At 38.3% G+C, this 17860-nt stretch overlaps 1 pseudogene; it reads right to left on the bottom strand.

Annotated features, from left to right (window-relative positions):
- Positions 1-14159: 14159 nt before the first annotated feature.
- Positions 14160-15089, bottom strand: LOC140212321 (sin3 histone deacetylase corepressor complex component SDS3-like; annotated as a pseudogene).
- Positions 15090-17860: the final 2771 nt, after the last annotated feature.

Below are 17860 nucleotides of genomic sequence, written 5' to 3'. Positions count from 1 at the left end.
TCTGCTTAAGTGTTGAAATCAAACCCGCATTCTCTGCTTCCTCTGGCAGCTCACTGCACGCTCCCACCACCCTCTGAGTGAAGAAGTTCCCTTTAAATATTTCACCATTCATCCTTAATCTATGACCTCTAAATCCAGTCTCAGCCAACCTCACTGGAAAAGCCTACTTGCATATCCCTTATAATTTTGTTTACTTCTATCAGCTCTCCCCTCATTCTCCTACGCTCCATGGAATAAGATCCTAACCTATTTAACCTTTCCTTGTAGATCATATCCTCAAGTCCTGGCAATATTCTTGTAGCTTTTCTACTAGAGAGCACAGGTTAGCCACTGATTTTGAATCTGCAGTTTCCAAAGCACTAATAAAAATGTTTGCATTTAATGTGTCAGTATCAAAACCGGAGTCCTGAAAAAAGCCATCTTGTTGTACACCTTGAGAATGAACCTACTGCATGGTCTTCAGGGTAGCTAGGGAGAATGCCATTTACTGCTACAGCAGCTGGTTCTCCAGAGCCGGGAATGCGCTTTTAGTGAAGTTTAAAAAGCCACCTGTATTTTATTTCCAAGATCTTTTAGGCTGCATAGAAAGTTTGTCCTCTGTTAATGTCCTGGTACTGATCTGAAATGCAGGCAACTTGACTAGTTTCAGGGAGAAGGATCACCAGCTGAACATTTTCCTGGTTTCAACAGTCCAATCTAAACCATGCTTTAAAAGGCGAAGGAGATGGCTCCGTATTAGTTTCACACAAGAGTACCACCATGGACAGCTTTGGAGTCAAGAATATCATGCCAACCATATTTATGGGAAGGCCTACAGACTTAGAAAGAATATATATTTGATCATGGAATATGCAACACTCATTGAAGTGGGTATCTAAAGATTGGGGATCTCCAACCAAATGATACATGTTTAAGAAGAGAATGTTCAATCAAATCTATCTGCCTCCTTCCTCCATCTCCTGCACCTCTTCCTCAGCTTTGTTTTCTCCAGCTGTTGCTGCCTGTGGCCTTCAGCAGGCTTGTGTTTTCAAAGAGCGAGACTACTGGAGACACCTTTTGGGTACTGACAAGTGATTCGAGTAATTGAAGCTCACCATTCGGCTTTCCTCTTACAAATTCAGGGATGCACCCTTGTAATTCCTGGAATCGCATGGAATTTGCTTGAGAGTGGCCTATCACTCTGATTTCCCCTTGTCATGATTTGGTGTCTACCTAAGGACCGGGTGAGATGAAGCTTTCACTCCTTGAATAGGGAGCAGCAGCATCTTCTTCTTACAGTGTGCTCTGCCAGCTGGGAGAAATGGCATGAATCAGTTGCTGCAGCCAGAAATTCACTGTGTAGGCAGAACAGGTCCATGAATGAAGATCAGTCCACGGGTCACAGCTCTCTCTCGTTGTTGCATTTAAGAGCCTCAGTGTCCAGGTCCTTTCCTTCTTAATTTGCTGGTGCTAGGAGTGTGGCTCTAAGAAGACATACAAAATATTATCTGGCTCTGGTGGTAAGAGGCCTTCCGTCCTTTTTCCAAGCTCCTTTGTCAAATTACCCCTTACCCTATGCCTCCTCCTGTGGGGCCACCTTTACAGCCTTCATTTTTCACCGTGGAACTTGGTAAATATGAACCGTGCACTCATGCTGACTCCGCACAGGAGTCTTCTGGCCCCAGACTGAAGTGAAACAATTTGTAACTAACTCTCCAACTAAACTAAGCGTGATTGATGATCCCTTTAAATAGCACAGGTACAGGGCATGTCCCAGCTATTAAAGACTGCTTTCCTCTGAGTGGTCCAAACCAAGCATTAATTACATTTCTCCATTTAACTGTTCCATAGGGATTAATGCTTGAAGTATATGCTCTACATGGACTGTGCATCGACATGTCTCACAGGAAACCAAGATCTCAATGTATATAATGCATAGAGTTTGTTGCTGTTCGCAGTCCATGAATGATTTTTCATGAAACTAAATGCACAGTGCTAGGTGATTAAATTTCTAGACCATGATTTACTAAGTCTATTATTGCCTAATGCAAAAGACAATCATTTCTTAATTCATTGAGTTATTTAACAATTATCTTTAACAAAAATTTCTATCAAATTTATACTGAATGTTTCTCAATTTTGCTGGGCAACTGTAGACTATTTGCAGCCAGTCATGCATAGGTAAGCCTGGGCCATCCATACTCACACCTCCAGCCCAGTGACACCTCCCGATCCTGGTCATGCACCTGGGATAAGCAGTAGCATACATACAAGAAGCTGGCAGGTGGTGTAGTGACATCCGCACCGGACTTCGAGGTGCGTGGTCCTGGGTTCGAATCCGGATGGCTTCTTGCACGCTTTCCGTCCATGCTGGGCTGAGCGTCGAGCTAGCAACTCAACCTTGGAAAAAAAAACAGACAGAAATGCTAAAGAAACGGCAAAGTTGCTGCCTGATGTGCCACAAGGCATGGAGAGGAACAACAACAACAATACACACGAGAGCCAGACCCTTTATTTGCCACGAGCTAAACTAGAATAAGTAATGAAAAACTCTGAGATACTGAGATCCTCCAGCAGTTTGTAATCAAGGACTCATTGTACTGGATCCCCTAGAGCTAGGTGCAGGAGTAGATGTAGGTACTAAAGGCCTAGAGGGAAATTAATAGTTGGCAAACATTTTTTTGTCCACTATTCTGAGACCTGCAGAAGGTCCTCATCAGATGAGGTCCGAGAGCCCCCTTATCAGTCTTTCACTTCCAGGTCTAATATGCAGCTTTTGTCTCTAGCAAGTGAGCCTGAGATCACAGGGAACATGCGTAAATACCATGAGCAGTCATTACTCCACTCTGACATGCCACTACTGTATAACTTTTACAGCATTACAGCTATTAATGCAGTGAGGAGTCTGGACAATATCTTGAGTTTTATGTGGCGGGTTTAATGACGTCAATAACTCGATAAATAGACAAAAAATTGACATAGACATATACTAGTAAAGATAATCTGAAGTTGTTTGAAATCGTTTGGTAAACATTTCTCTCATAACTGAATGTATCAAAACTTGATGCATTATGTTAAAGATTTACATTTACTTACATTGATCTGTTGATTTTTTCCCCACCTGAATAAGTCTATAATCAAAATTTCCATCAAAAATACCTGCAGTCCTTTCCTCATTGGCAAACTGTAATTATCTTAAAAATATGCTTCTTGGATATGCTGCCGAGGGTGCCAGAAAAAAACAATATTGCTCTGATTTTTGCTTTTCTAGCAGAATTAAATCATACAAAAGAGAAAAAAAGATAAAATGTGTATAGCGGAATTAAATCTTTGACCAGTTTACAAACACAAGGTAGCAGCACGGCTAAACTAGTTGACAAGACAGTCAGTTCCTCAAAGGATTTTATAGTTGCCAATCCTTGTTTCTGTGAAAAAGATGACTTCCCATCAAAGGATCACTTGTAATATTCACAAATGCTTTCAGTCACCCTCATAACGCGTGATTCAAAAGTGAGCAGCAAACTGCATCCAAGCCTATCTCTGTGAACATGTAATCATGTTTAAAGCAAACACTAATTTAGGCCAATTAAGTGCTAATAATTCAACAGGTTTTTAATTAACCCTCAGGTCACAAACCTCTTTGTAATTTAACAAAATGGTGATAAAGATTTTAATACCAGAGGCCGTGCAATTTGATGGATTGATGGAACATACTCATGCAATATTGCCTGTTGTAATGTTTACAAAATTGTAGGCATCCAGCACCCATACCAATTAGACTGACAGCTTGAATATCTTACAGTTCAAAATGCTGCTGGTAATTAGTTCCCCGGAAACACTGCCTTTCGCCACAAGGAAAACTTCCTGCCTCCTTTTAGTGCAGTGGAAATAGAAATCCTGAGCTACTTTGGAGATCTTATTTGAAGATTTTCTTAAATCTCAGAAATATTTTTCAATATATCGGTAATATTTAATTTTGGCAGCAGATGAAATGACTCCCATAGCTCTTTCTTGCTTTGTGTATGGAATATAAAACACAATATTATAAGATTTATAAAATATCATTTACAGAAGTATAGCTTTCCAGTAGATGTTATTCAGCTGAGACATTAGTTAAATTGCATTTATATGGTTTGTATGTGTAGTCAGGTGCCAACTACACAGGCAGTGCCAAGAGAGTAAATTTGGCATGGTTTTTCAAGCAGTAAATCTAATATTGAAAACAGAAAAATATTGCAAACTTTGAGCAGGTCAGGCAGCAATGATGAAAGAGAGTTAACATTTTAATTTGGAGTCATTTCATTTGAACTGAAAAGAAAAATCAAAAAAATAATTTTAAGCCATGGAGAGGAGGCAAGAGGAATGGATAGAACTAAAAAATTTTATACAGTTGGCCAGTCAACTTTTTGCAACTAGTTGCTCGTCGAGGGTGAGGAAAAAGTGTCATATTTGCATTGATGACTATTGTAAAAGTTAAAGATTCTTTTTTAGCTTTTATCTTAAGATTCATCCAAGCAAACTTACTCCAATTTTACAAGCAGGGCATTCGATAATGTAAAAGCATTACAGTTTAAAGAGAAAACAGCTTGTGCAACAACAATATTTGGAACAGATCAACTTTCAGCCAAGGGAAGAGCTTGAGTACTAGTCCGATTGAACTTGACGCCAACTAATTCCCATATAAGGAAATTTTATGGAACCCTGTCTTTATGTGGTAAAAACTTGTAAAGATGATAACAGAATTGACTCAGGCAAGATTTCCTTCAAGTGTAACTATTCAATTAATAGGAAGCAAAAGGTAAAAAGGAAGAAATTATGAGAAAAAATGGTAAGAGTCTACAAATTTTTCTTGCATAATTATGCAAATTAATTTAGAAGAAGTATCATAGATGGATTTCTTGGGAACTTAGTACTTTTAGAGAAATGTGTGTAAGGACAGTAGGCTAAAGGGATGGTTTTATTTAGTTTAGTGACCTTTCTGTGCATTTTCATAAAAATTCTTTTTGTTTTTGAGTTTGTTAGTTATTGACAGATTTATGGAGGACCATTCCTTTTCAAACTGTTCATAAGAGCTCTTGGCAGAGAAACTGAAGTAAGGCATCTGCATTGGTTTTTTTTTAAGGTTTGTCCACGTGTTTGAAAATTTCTTTGTATAGATTGATTCACAGATTGGGGATGTAGAAATAATAAAATACAAATTCTACATAAAAAGGTCACCACTCTATAAAGACAGGAATAAAAGCAGAAGTAAGCAGTGACTATATATTATTCCTAGGCGTGTTCAATTACTGTTATCATAAATCACTGAAAAATGGCCTCAGGGACTTCCATGACTTTCTAAAAGCATTGAATATTTTTACAATATTTAATGAAGTCTAAGGAAGCAGATAAAATCAAAGGTGCCCAAGCAGGTGAAAATACTCCAGGGTTTATATCTGGATACTAAACAGTGACTTGAAAATCTGGCTCGAATGTGGATCATTGAAAATCATATAAGGAGTCTTTGCTTCTCATAACTTATATAAGAGACCTTAACTTCTTCCTTTGCTTTCATTTATGTCCTCAAAACATTGTGTTGTAATTACAAATTTCAAAGAAGGGCGAATATAGAGAGAAAATACTGAAACTAATGGGTGCTTTGGTGTCAAGAGAAACCAACGAATTTCCATTTTAAATCATACAATTCAAACAGCTTAGCTTATTTTTGTTATTTCAGAAACTCATCTTTAAAACAAATTTTGCTGGTTTACTCTCTCAAACCTATGGCAATAACCCATGTGGTCTCAAGTATGATTTACTGCGTCTCCGACACCAAATTTTTCTGAAGCGGTGCAAATGACAGGCTAAGAAATGACAGGATGGTTTATTTAAAATCATTCTTTTTTTCATTCAGTTGTGTTTTCTCTGGACACTAATGTTTCTTTGTAATCTGAGTACATCAATAATTTAATCGAGATGGATTAATATGAAATGAGAAAAGGCAAATCAGAATGTATTTGGATATTGTATTTATGATACCTAGGCAGTTGACCAGACTTTTCCATTAGCCTATCTCTGAATGTGTAATATTGTACAAGCTATTGTTGAAACTCTAAAAGCAGATGCTGTCCCCGAATATTTAATATATATAGTTCTTTGTATTGCCTTAGAATACCTGGCCTAAATTTAATGAATTTACACATTAAAACAGTGTAAACAGTGATATCCCATCTCTAATTGTGTTTTCTGTGTATATTTCAAAAGAAATTAAACATCATGAATGTAATTTTATGATACATGCATGTTTGCTTTCCATCTAGAAAAGCTTGAATCTAATCTTCTTTCAAAATCTCTTCCTCCAACTACTTGGGATATGAAACTGATATTCAAAGCCTATTGGTATTTTAACTTAGATGCCTACATTTAAAAAAAAGTTGACTAACAGATGGGAGAAATAATATACAAAAACTTTCAAAAGATTTCAAAGTAATGCAAGAATGGGAAGTTCTAATAATAAGATTTCATCCTGCATACTATTTATTGATTTTCTCTGTGAACCTGATTTCTGAGCTTCTTTGCTGCACTGTAAAACACAAGGATTACAAAATGCATTATTTTTTGATCTGTAAATCCATATAAACTAAAATTGCAGAACCAGAGACAATAACAGGAATTTTTTGCCACGACATACGATGTATCACCTGCCAAGCTCTCTCCTATCCTTCACACAGATCCCAGGTGTTATGAAATAATAGGGTGCCCAGGTGATAGTCTCTGCGATATTCAGGGGCTTGGGCCCATTGAAGACAACCACAACACTGATATGGATGACTCATCAGCTTAAAACTGATCTATTGAAGTGAGGAGAAACCTCACTGAAACTGATTCAGTTCTATAGCTTTCCAGCATAATGCACAATGTATTTGCTCTACATTTAAATTGTGCATCCTTCAGAAATACCGTAAAAGAAAAATGCATTTGAGTGCATCAGACATAAATTATACTCTGCTTAGATCGTACCTTTAGTTGCAATACCATGGATTGATCAATAAGCCATTATCTGCACCTTGTTCTGATTTAAAAAATGTAGGGGAAAGTCCATTTACTTTTCTCAAATAAGAAAAATCCACAAAATATAACTAAATGGAATAGTGCAAGACTATTGTTCTACTGCCACTAACATTTGTCAACGTAACATTTCAGAAATAGCTGAAGTGATAAATCAAGCCTGCACTTACAAAGCCTCCATTTACTGTTTAATTTCATCATTTTTGTAGACCACAACACTAGACTGCATGCTCTATCCATCCCTGTAAAATGCTGTGTCGACACCCTATTGCAGGTAATCATTAAAACAATTGACAACTTAACCAAAGCCACACGTGCCTCTTTACATCAGTAACTAAAAGAAGGGTAAATTTTTGGTATTTATGTTCAAAACTAATTTAAACAAGAAAAAATATAAGTCAGCAAAAATGTTTAATCCCCACATCTAAATTATTACAGCAAGTCTCATTATTTATCTTTCTAAATTTTTTAATGGAGTGCTATTTTTTTCCAAAATACTTACTTGTTAGTCTTTGTTAAGAATAGTATTACATAAATTCTGTTGTTTTTCTTTATTTAGATTAGATTTTTTTTAGATTATGAGGACACGCAGTCCTCTTTTATTGTCATTTACTAATGCATGCATTAAGAAATGATACAATGCTCCTCCAGAATGATATCACAGAAACACAAGACAAACCAAGACTTAAAAAAAACTGACAAAAACCACATAATTATAACATATAGTTACAACAGTGCAAAGTAATGTGCCTGTAAATGTCTGCAGGAAAACGAATCTCAAGCTGGTTTACTGTGACATATCCATACATTGATAATAAATTTATTTTGAAATTGATTGTTAATACTTTGTCACAATTAGTAATATGACAAAGAAGAATCTCGGCTAAGGATTTTCTTGTGGTGGGCATCACACATGGGCGCCATGTTAGCATGATGGTATTACAGCTTGTAGTGTTCCGGAATTTGGAGTTCTGTCTTGGCACTATCTGCAAGGAGTTTTTTTTTATTAAGTGCAATTGTGAAGAATAGCCAGATCAGTAATGCTGATCAAGTTAACCAGTTCCCAAAGAGAACTCTGATAAATCAGATGGTTCACTGCTGCTCAGCGACAGAACGCAAAAAAAATCACATGCACAACTAAGAAACACCAAAAAAAACAGTAGAAATACTGGAGTCATGATGATCACGGTGAAGTCTGCTGGAGAAAGACACCCACACACATGTTGTCCTCCATAATTCAAAGAGATTGAAGGATAAGGTTGCAGGGTGACAAAACGCGGCAGGAGCACTTGGAACTTGGAGTTTATACATTCTCCCCGTGAATCATGTGCGTTTCCTCTGGGTGCTCCAGTTTTGTTCCACAGTCCATTGATGTACCAGTAGTAGGTTAATTGGTCACTGCAAATTGTCCTGAGATTAGGCTGGGGTTAAATAGGTGGGTTGGTGGGTGGCACAATTCACTAGGCCAGAAAACCTGTTCCGTGCTGTAAATAAGTAAAATAAAGATGCTTCACTACTCCATTGGTAATAACTTTTGAAAAACTCTCTCTTTTAAGGGACACTTGTTTGAAAAAACAGTGTTGGTTCTGCGGAGTTTGCATTTTCTCCCTGTGACTGCATGGGTTTCCCTGAGATGTCTTCCCACATCTCAAGGAATTTCTGCTTGTTAGTTTAGTTAGCCATCTTAAGTTACAAGTAATCTAGATGGTTGGCATGAGAATCAGGGTTTTTATGGGCAGGTGTGACAATGGATGACAAGGATGATGGGATTGTCGCAGAGCTGGGATAGACTCGATGGGCTAAAGGGCCTGTTTCTATATCAGAAACAAATGTGAAAAAAATGATCAGACATCATTTCCAGAAGATCAGAATCAGAACATAATATTGAAGAAAGTTGAAATTGGAAAGAATGATCTCTGGTGCTGGAAAAGTAGTTGTTTTATCAATAGACAGAATTAAGGTCATGATCATCAGTGTGAAAGCTTTTCTCCTTTGACTATGCATGTGTGTCAGGATACACACACACCAAGAACATTATGAACTAGCTTTCAGACTCCTCACTACAAGTGCCCCAAGTATAATTACAATTGTGGGAAAATCATGTCAATGTTCAAAACTGCCACCATTATTCCAATTTGACCTGGCAATTTTCAACGACTTTGTGAAAAAGGAAAAAGCATAAAGAGCAAGAGCATGTTAAAACCAGAATAACATCCTTCATATTGCGATCCATTTATATTCAAATATATTCACCTTTATATTTTGATTTCATGGAATTGCATTTGGATTTCCACATAGCAAACTGTCTTAGAGAGTACAATGCTTGCTTTGATATTAACATGACTCTCGCATTAGTAAGCAACAGATTTCCTGGCCTTTGTGACTATGATTATAAAGCATCCACACAAGGTGTATTTCACCTTCTACTGTAGGCAAACTGAGTCATTGTAACTCCTGCATTTGTACCCATCTTCTAACATGCAAGTGAAGTATGGGAGGCATATCCAAATTAGGACATAAATTATCAGCTTGCTATTGTCACATGAATCAGCATGTGCATATTCTTAGTTCCTTAAGAATTATAATTCTTAATTATAATACAATTATAATATTTTATAATTATAATATGAAATTACCCTTAATTATAATACGAAAGTGTATATTCTCACACTATTTCAATGGAATGCTTTACACTAGTTATACTGATCAAGCAAAATTTAACTTTACCCTTTACATTTTTGTGAATTAGACCTTAAGCTGACATACCAGCCTTTCAAATTTTTCCTGTTACAGTGCCCAGTCTTGTTTGAGCAACCTCAACCAATCTTCTACTTAATCACTGCCACACCTGCAAATGATTGAAGATCACTTTAATAATATCTGTGAGAGCTTCAAATTCTGCAAATTCCAAGTACCCCATGCACTGTTCTCAGATAGCTGCAGCTGGATCCTTGTAGTCCATTTTGGCAGGTCTGACATGAAACTAGGACTGTTCTGTATATTGCCAATGCACTGCTCTATGTATTCCTAATGGATGCACCCGTGGATATGCTGAACAATGCGTAGAATGATGTGAGCCACAACTGATACTGGAAGGTCACATGACTCTAAAAAGAAGTGTTAACTGACTGGATGTACTGATCCAAGTTTCTGGAAGATGGAACAAATGTGTGTGAGAAGAGGTTTGTAACGATTTAACAAGTAAAATAGACAAGAGCATTGTTGATTTGCTAAGTCAGTACCAAAATGCATAGCAACACTTGCGGGCTGCCCTCAGCACATCCTTCAGTTGCATTGGTTGTTAACACAAACGCATTTCATTGTATGTTTCAATGTCCATGTGATTAATAAATGAATATTAATCATTCAAGGACTGTTAAGCTGGATAACAACTTTTTTTCCTGCAGGCTGTGAGTTTCTGAACACCCTGCTCCCACCCAGTGCACATTAATCATGGCAGTGCCAATAACATTATACTCTTGTATATTTAACTATATGTTGTATGTGCACTCTCTGTCAACTTGTACATCTACAGAATACATATTTAATCTGTTAATATTATTTATGTGCTGTATGTGATATATGTACTGTGCTTTGCACCCTGGTCCCAAAAGAATGTTGTTTTGTTTTGCTGTATATATGTGTATGGTTGAATGACAATAAATTTGAACTCAAACTTGAAATCTGATTACATGGACAGATTTCTTTTGCTCTGGGAGCTTATAGTAGCTCTATATCAATAGGAGCGTGGAACCAAGCCAAAACTTTATAAGAAAGTCAAAATCGATGAATAACAATTCAGCCATTAAAAGTGGTAATCTGGTGCCCTCTCCCATTACACTGTCAATTTCCCAGCTAGGCAGCAAGCAGGAAAGTAAATTGAGAAGAAATTGAACTGAACTATTAGTTTTCCTCCCACAGAAATGAATAGAGGCAAATAATACAATTAAATACTCATCTCTATGTTTTAATATTCCTATTTTGTTTCTGTTTGCCTGACAAGTATTCCCAAATGTGTGGTTCAGAAATATTTTCTGTTATCCTTTTAATTCTTTTTCACTTCTGCCATTGAATTGGACACCCAGTTGGGATACACTGAAAAAGTAGTCATATATGATTTCATACTTTGATGGACATATCTCCTCTTTAATTGCTTTCAATCTGGATGAACTTTTTTTTCTAGTCTTTCTTTACAGCTTGCTTTTATTATACATGAAATGAATGTGAATCCGCTTCAAAAGAATTGCAGAGAATACTATCCAGCTGTTCTATAGAAAAGTTGCTTATGATTAGTTAGAGATGAAAAATGCTCTTATTACTTACCTGCAACCCATTTAAAGGGGCATTGAGTTGTGTATCAACTCTTAGTCAATCTGGATTTATTAATCTGGAAATAGTTTTTGTGTTCTTGGAAACTAAAAATAGACTCATCAACAGTAAATTGGAAAACCTGTAATATTATAAAGTGATTTAAGATTTGTACAATAGAAATGTTTATTTCAGCAGCTTATGTTATCCAGTCTTTTTAAAAATATTTATTTAAGGGAGCACCAGCTTTTTAATTGCGCATCTCTGCTTGCCCTTGGGTAAGGGGTGGTGAGTTACCTTCTCAAACCTTGAGGTCTGGGTGTGTTTACAGTGCACTGAGGGAGAGAACGCCAGGATTTTGATCCAGCAACGGTGAAGGAGATGCGATATTAACCTTTGAACTTTGATGTTTCCATTCCTGATGGTGTGTGGCTTGGAGAGAAACGTCCAGTTGATAGTGTTCCTGTGCTTTTTCTGCCATTGTCCTTCTAGCTCAGGGTTCCTAACCTTTTTTATGTCATGGACCAATACTATTAAGCCAGGGAGTCTGTGCCCCCTGCACCCCTGGGTTGGGGTCCCCTGTTCTAGCTGGTAGAGTTTGTGAGTCTGAACGCTGCTGCAAATGGAGCTTGAGTGAGTTTCAGCGGTCCAGTTTTTTAACAATGACTGAATAGGAACACACTTCTATATAAAGAAAAGTTTTACGTTTTGGCATTGCAAAGAAAGCTGTGTGTGAGTTCAAAGATTTTCTAAGAAAGGATGTGCTGGCATTGGAGAGGGTCCAGAGGAGGATCATGAGAATGATCCCGGGAACAAAAGTGTTAATGTATGAGGAGTGTTCTGGATCTGTACTCGCTGGAGTTTAGAAGAATGGGGGGGGGGGGGGGGAGATCTCATTGAAAGACAGATTCCAAAGCAGAAAAACTCAGATGAACACTGCAACAGCTTACTTCTTGAATTTTCCACTATTTCACGATTTTCTCCCTCATCTCTCTATAAATCTGTGCAGTTTTATTCTGAAGATCTATCCAAGCGCAAAAGGAAAATGGCATAAAGACTATTTTATTAATAAATTACCCTTGACTTTATTTATTATGTAAAATTAAAATAAGCAATAGTAGTTTATTGTAACAGGGGAGGGGAAATGAGGGGCAAGAGCACATTCAGCTGCTTGTAGATGGTGGGGGAGGGAGACGGGCTGTTAAATCATGGGGAAACCCATTGAATAGTGAAAGGCCTAGATAGAATGGATGTGGAGAGGATAGGGGAGTCTAGGACTAGAGGGCACATACTCAGACTAGTAGAACATCCCTTTCGGACAGAGATAAGGAGGAATTTCTTTAGCCAGAACTTAGTCAATCTGTGGAATTCATTGCTACAGAGAGCTGTGGAGGCTAAGCCATTGGATATATCAAAGTTTGGGTTTGATAGATTCTTGATTAATAAGTGTGTTAAAGGTTATGGGCAAAAAACAGGAGAATAGAAATGAGAGGGATAATAAATTAGCCGTGATGGAATGGTGGAGCAGACTCAATGGGCTGAATGGCCTAATTCTTCTCATATGTCTTACAGTCTTACGGTCTAAGGAGACTTCATTGAAATTCAACACAAAGTTGCTTTGGTCTAAAGCTAGAGAGATCTCAGAAGGAATTCAGTGGAGATATATGCTTGCATGCAATTTGTCCTCAATAGACCCACCGCAGCAATAAATCATGCAGCAGTCATGTCAAGGCAAGTAAGATGAATGTTCTTAAATGCAGATAGTTAGGAGTAATTAAGCAGAACATAGTTCATTTTACATGTTCATGTTGTCTTTTGAATGCAGTTAATTCTTCAGTTTCATTTTTTTAAAGATCTTCATTAAATAAATGTCTTTTTAACAATTTAAATGTTTCAAACCATTGTTTTCAATTCACAAAGAAAAAGTTATGTTAGGGAGAGGATATTTTTGTCAGCCTCTTACTGAAGAATGATTACATTTGCACTATCAAGTTTTTCTCGCTCGCACACAAAATGCTGGATGAACCCAGCAGGCCAGGCAGCATCTATGGAAAATGTTGTGCATGTGGCCTGGTTACACAACAATGCTATTAACAAAAGCGCAGAAGATGGGAGCTAAGTTTCATGATTCTTTACTGGCAGAATCCGAACTCGGCACACACATACAGATCAATACGTGCCTAATAGCGCATTCAACGATGTGTTACTAAAACATAAAGTAGTCCCTTATTATACTGTAAGCTATATGGTACACTCCTCCCCTTTTATTATAATAGTTTATCAACTGTGTCTTTTTACTGGGGCACTATGCTAAACAAATATGTTTAACCTTAACATACAAATGCCTACCAGTTGTTTACTTAGTAACTTAATAATATCAAATTATAGCAAAGTAACGTAATAATATAAAATTATAACAAGCCTTTATTTTAACTTTTGGTCTAAGACCCATTTATAACTCAAGTCTCTGGGAGGGGAGTCTTCTCTAGATTGTCCAGCACTGAAGCAAGTAAGTCTTCACTCTATTGTCCGGAATAAATTGAACAATCCACGAATTGGCAGGTTCCAGCCTTAAAGAGTAGTCACCCCCATCTTGCAAAGATGACAAAAGCAAAGTGAAACCCGTGAAAAGGTGAATGTTATTCTTAAAAATATGTACAATCATCAAAACTGAGATGGCATTGGAACGTGTCTTCAAATAGTGTGTTCTTCGGTCAGTCAATAAACTTGTTTGTTTTATACAGGTTTCCATATAAAAGTCATGAACAGTTGAACTCTGAGCATAAGGAGTTAAAAAGATGTGTACCTCCAACTTGCTGAGAGTTCTAGGCAGCAGATCACCTTCATATAATGAAGACTTCTCTGTGCAGCTGTCCTAGATATATATGCATCTTTGTGCTATCACTTGTCTTCCTTACCCATATCTCATTTGTTCCAACTGAGATAATTACACAGCCAATCTTTGTATTCTCCTTAGATTCCAAATAGATAGCCTGACCTTTATGATACCTTCTCTTATCGTAATATAACTTTCCATCTTCTATTCGTACTTCATATCTTTGTGCTGGTGATTCATCAGGAGTGCTAGTAAGATGCTCAGGAGAAGATGGAGATGCTGGTCTTTTTGATTTAAGCTTACTGAGAGTTTGCAGATCTTCTATTATCTGTTCATCTGTTAACAAGTAATTTAACTGTGCAGGTGCAGGTTTTTGTCTTTTGTCTGTAATTGGAGCAGGGTCATTAGGTCTTCTTAGTTTCCTAGTCATTATTGGCTTTACCTCCACAGAATCACCTGTGAGTTCCATTGTTAGTCTCTCATTCTCAATCATCTTTTTCTTTTCTTCTAACTCAATCTTTTTATCTTCAAATTCTTTCACTGCTGCTTTCTTCTCTTTAATATAATTCCTTTCCACTTGTTCTGTCTCCAGTTGCAGAAAAAGCCCTGCATTTCATATTCTCTCCTTGTATTGTGGATCTAGTTTCTTCATCTTTTTCTGATACTCCTGCAAAGTTCCTTCCTGTAACTGCTGTAGCTGTCTTTTGAGAGATGTCAATTTCTCCTGGTACATCTGCTCTTTTACTTCCAGGTAGTCTTCATCATCCTGCTAACTGGTAATATCTGTCTCACTTGCATCCTCTGTATCTTCATCCAAGTTCTGGCCATGGATACTGCATTTGTCCTCATCGTCGACGCTGTCTAGCTCCTCCTCGTCATTGTAATAGTCGACAATGGGTGAGACAAGAGCTGCAGACATCTTCCCCGCCGAGCTGCCCTCCTTTGTTGACACATCTAGCACCTTGATGGTGTGCCAATCCAACTAGATTTGAAATGAAATGAAATGAAATATCTTTATCATCATTGCATAGTACAATTTGTCATGTACCAATACAGTGAAAATGCGTTTGCAACTCTCGTACTCAATGCTATAAAACAACAAATAAAAGAATTGAAAATACACGTGGACTAAGATGCTAACTGTCCTGTGCTATTACCAGTGGGATCATCAGTTGATCTGCCACCTGTCTTCAGGAGTTTTGGCCCGCTTATGATCAAGACTCCCTCGAGGTGGTGGGCCAGCAGAGCTTAAAAACTTGGCATCTGCCTCTATCAGTGTTGTTGGTCACTTCCATCCAACAGATATTCTACTCTTCAGGTGTCTATGCAACTACTGAAGGGTTTGCAAAAGATGTATACACTGTCCGACTATCTTCCCCTCTGGACATATTTGGTCCACACCCATGCTGATCCTGTCTCAGCTGCCTCAGCTACAGCCCTGCTGGTTGACTTGATTTCTCTTCTAGTGAAGCCAAGGTCACGCAGCCACTTCAGGAAAATGAATGCAATAAACCCATGGCAACCTACTTCGAATGGATAGCATGAGACCTTCCACTCTTTGTCTCTGCACTCTGATCTTAATTCTGCAGGCTTGGTTAACTTGTGCTCGTGGGCTTCATCGATTTTGTCTTCCCAGGGGACTGTGAGTTCACCAATAACCACTTCTCTACTGGTGTCAGACCATACAATTATATCTGGATGCAATGTAGTGAAAGCTATTTGCTCCGGGAAACTGCCTTTCCCATCCAGGTTGGCCTTGACACACAAATCATTGGCTGAAGAAAGTATGCTTGATCGTGGGCCTGCGCTGTACACCCTTGACTTGGAGCCTTCTTTCACAAACAATATGCGATGCTCTGTGCAGCCTGGGGCATGAGATAAGTTGTGCTGCAGTACTCTGTGCTCAACCACTTCTGTTACAACTTTGAGAAAGTTGTTATGTCTCCAAGTGTACATGCCACTACATAAACAATAAATAAAATCAGGTAACCAGCCAGTACAAGCAATGTCCAGCAGTACAAAAGCACAACTCAGATGAATGACAGCCATAAAACCAGTATTAAAAGTAGCAATGTAACAATTTATGGATGACACTTGATCGATTGGTTCAGAGCAATTATAGCTCTAGGGAAAAGGCAGGAGAATAGAAATGAGGGGGATAATAAATCAGCCGTGATGGAATGGTGGAGCCATTTTCCTGAACCATTCCCGTCCCAGCAACGGTGGTCCTCCGCTTTTCAGTACATAGAGGTTCAGCTGCTGTGTTTTGTCTCTGTAGGTCACTGTCACTTTAATTTTGCCTTTGAGATGCACTTTCCGTCCTGTGTAAGTCTTTAACAGTAGTTTAGTTCATCTCAGAGGTAAGTGAGAAAACCATCGTTTGTAGTCATGTACAGAGATCACTGTTAAAGCTGAGCCTGTGTCCAACTCCATATTCAGTCTCACGCCCTCCACTTGTGGAGTGATCCATATTACTCTTCGATCATCTGTCTCTTTCACGCTGTGAAGTTGCCGGCAAGAAAATTCACTTTCATCGGAGTCGTTTTTATCAGAATTGTTTTCATCAGAACTGCTTTCTTTCATTTTGTGTACCTTGTTGTATTTTCCTTTCTGTGGTTTCTTGTTTCTCTGTAGTTTGCCCTTTTTCTGCTGTTGACTAGCTTTGCATACTCTGCCAATGGGGCCCTGTTTACCACAGTTTCTGCATTCTTTATCTTTAAACCAACAGTCATCCAGGTCATGTGACCTGTTCCCACAACGGTAACATTTCTTTCCTTCATTCCCGTTCAGTGACATTTTATTAGTGGCATATTCCAGAGATTTTTGTTGTATCTCGGAAGCACCCCGTGCCACTGTTTCTGTTGATATTGCAATGTTCAGCGCCTTCTCTAATGTAAGGTCTTTTTCACCCAGAAGGTTCTTCTATGTAAAACTCACAACACGCTGGAGGAACTCAGCAGGTTGGGTAGCATCCATGGAAATGATCCAGCTTCTTCTGTGTGGGTTCACATTGCATGCCGCACACTAACACGTCCCTCAATGCATCCGATAGACCAGCTCCAAATTGACAATGTTCTGATAATTTGCACAATTCAGTACAATATTCAGAAATGCTTTCAGTTTTGCTCTGATTCCATTTGTGAAATTTAAATCTTTCAGCAATGACAAGTGGTTTGGGGCTTAAATGCTGTTGGAGAGTGTCTACTATTTGCTTGAACATTTTACCAGCCGGCTTTTCAGGGGTTAACAAGCTCCGTAACAGGCTGTATGTTTTTGCTCCCATAATACTCAGTAAAATGCTGGCTTTCTTTTCATCCTTAACACCATTAGCCTCACAATGTAACTCCACTCTTTCAATATAAGTTGCCAGTCTTCAATGCCACTATCAAATGCTGTAATGGTTCCAACCATCACCATCTTTGTTATGATAATTAAGCCCCATTCTCCCCTTATTTTCCGTTTTGACTCACATGTCCTTTTTGCTAGCACCACGCGTGCTCTCCATCTAGATGTGTGTGTGTGTGTGTGTGTGTGTGTGTGTGTGTGTGTGTGTGTCGTTTTTTTTTTATCTCCCTTCTGGGGCAGGCAGACCCTCAGCCCCTGGGGGTCAGCACTGGCTGTGGTCTCGCCTGGACGTGCTGTGGCTCCGACTGTGTCTCTTGGTCTCCCGACGTTCCCGACTCCCGCTTC

The sequence above is a fragment of the Mobula birostris genome, chromosome 19 (genome assembly GCF_030028105.1).
Source record: "Mobula birostris isolate sMobBir1 chromosome 19, sMobBir1.hap1, whole genome shotgun sequence".
In the NCBI taxonomy this organism is placed as follows: Eukaryota; Metazoa; Chordata; class Chondrichthyes; order Myliobatiformes; family Myliobatidae; genus Mobula; species Mobula birostris.
The sequence above is the reverse complement of the archived record's forward strand: the minus strand, read 5'-3'. Positions and strand labels throughout refer to the sequence as shown.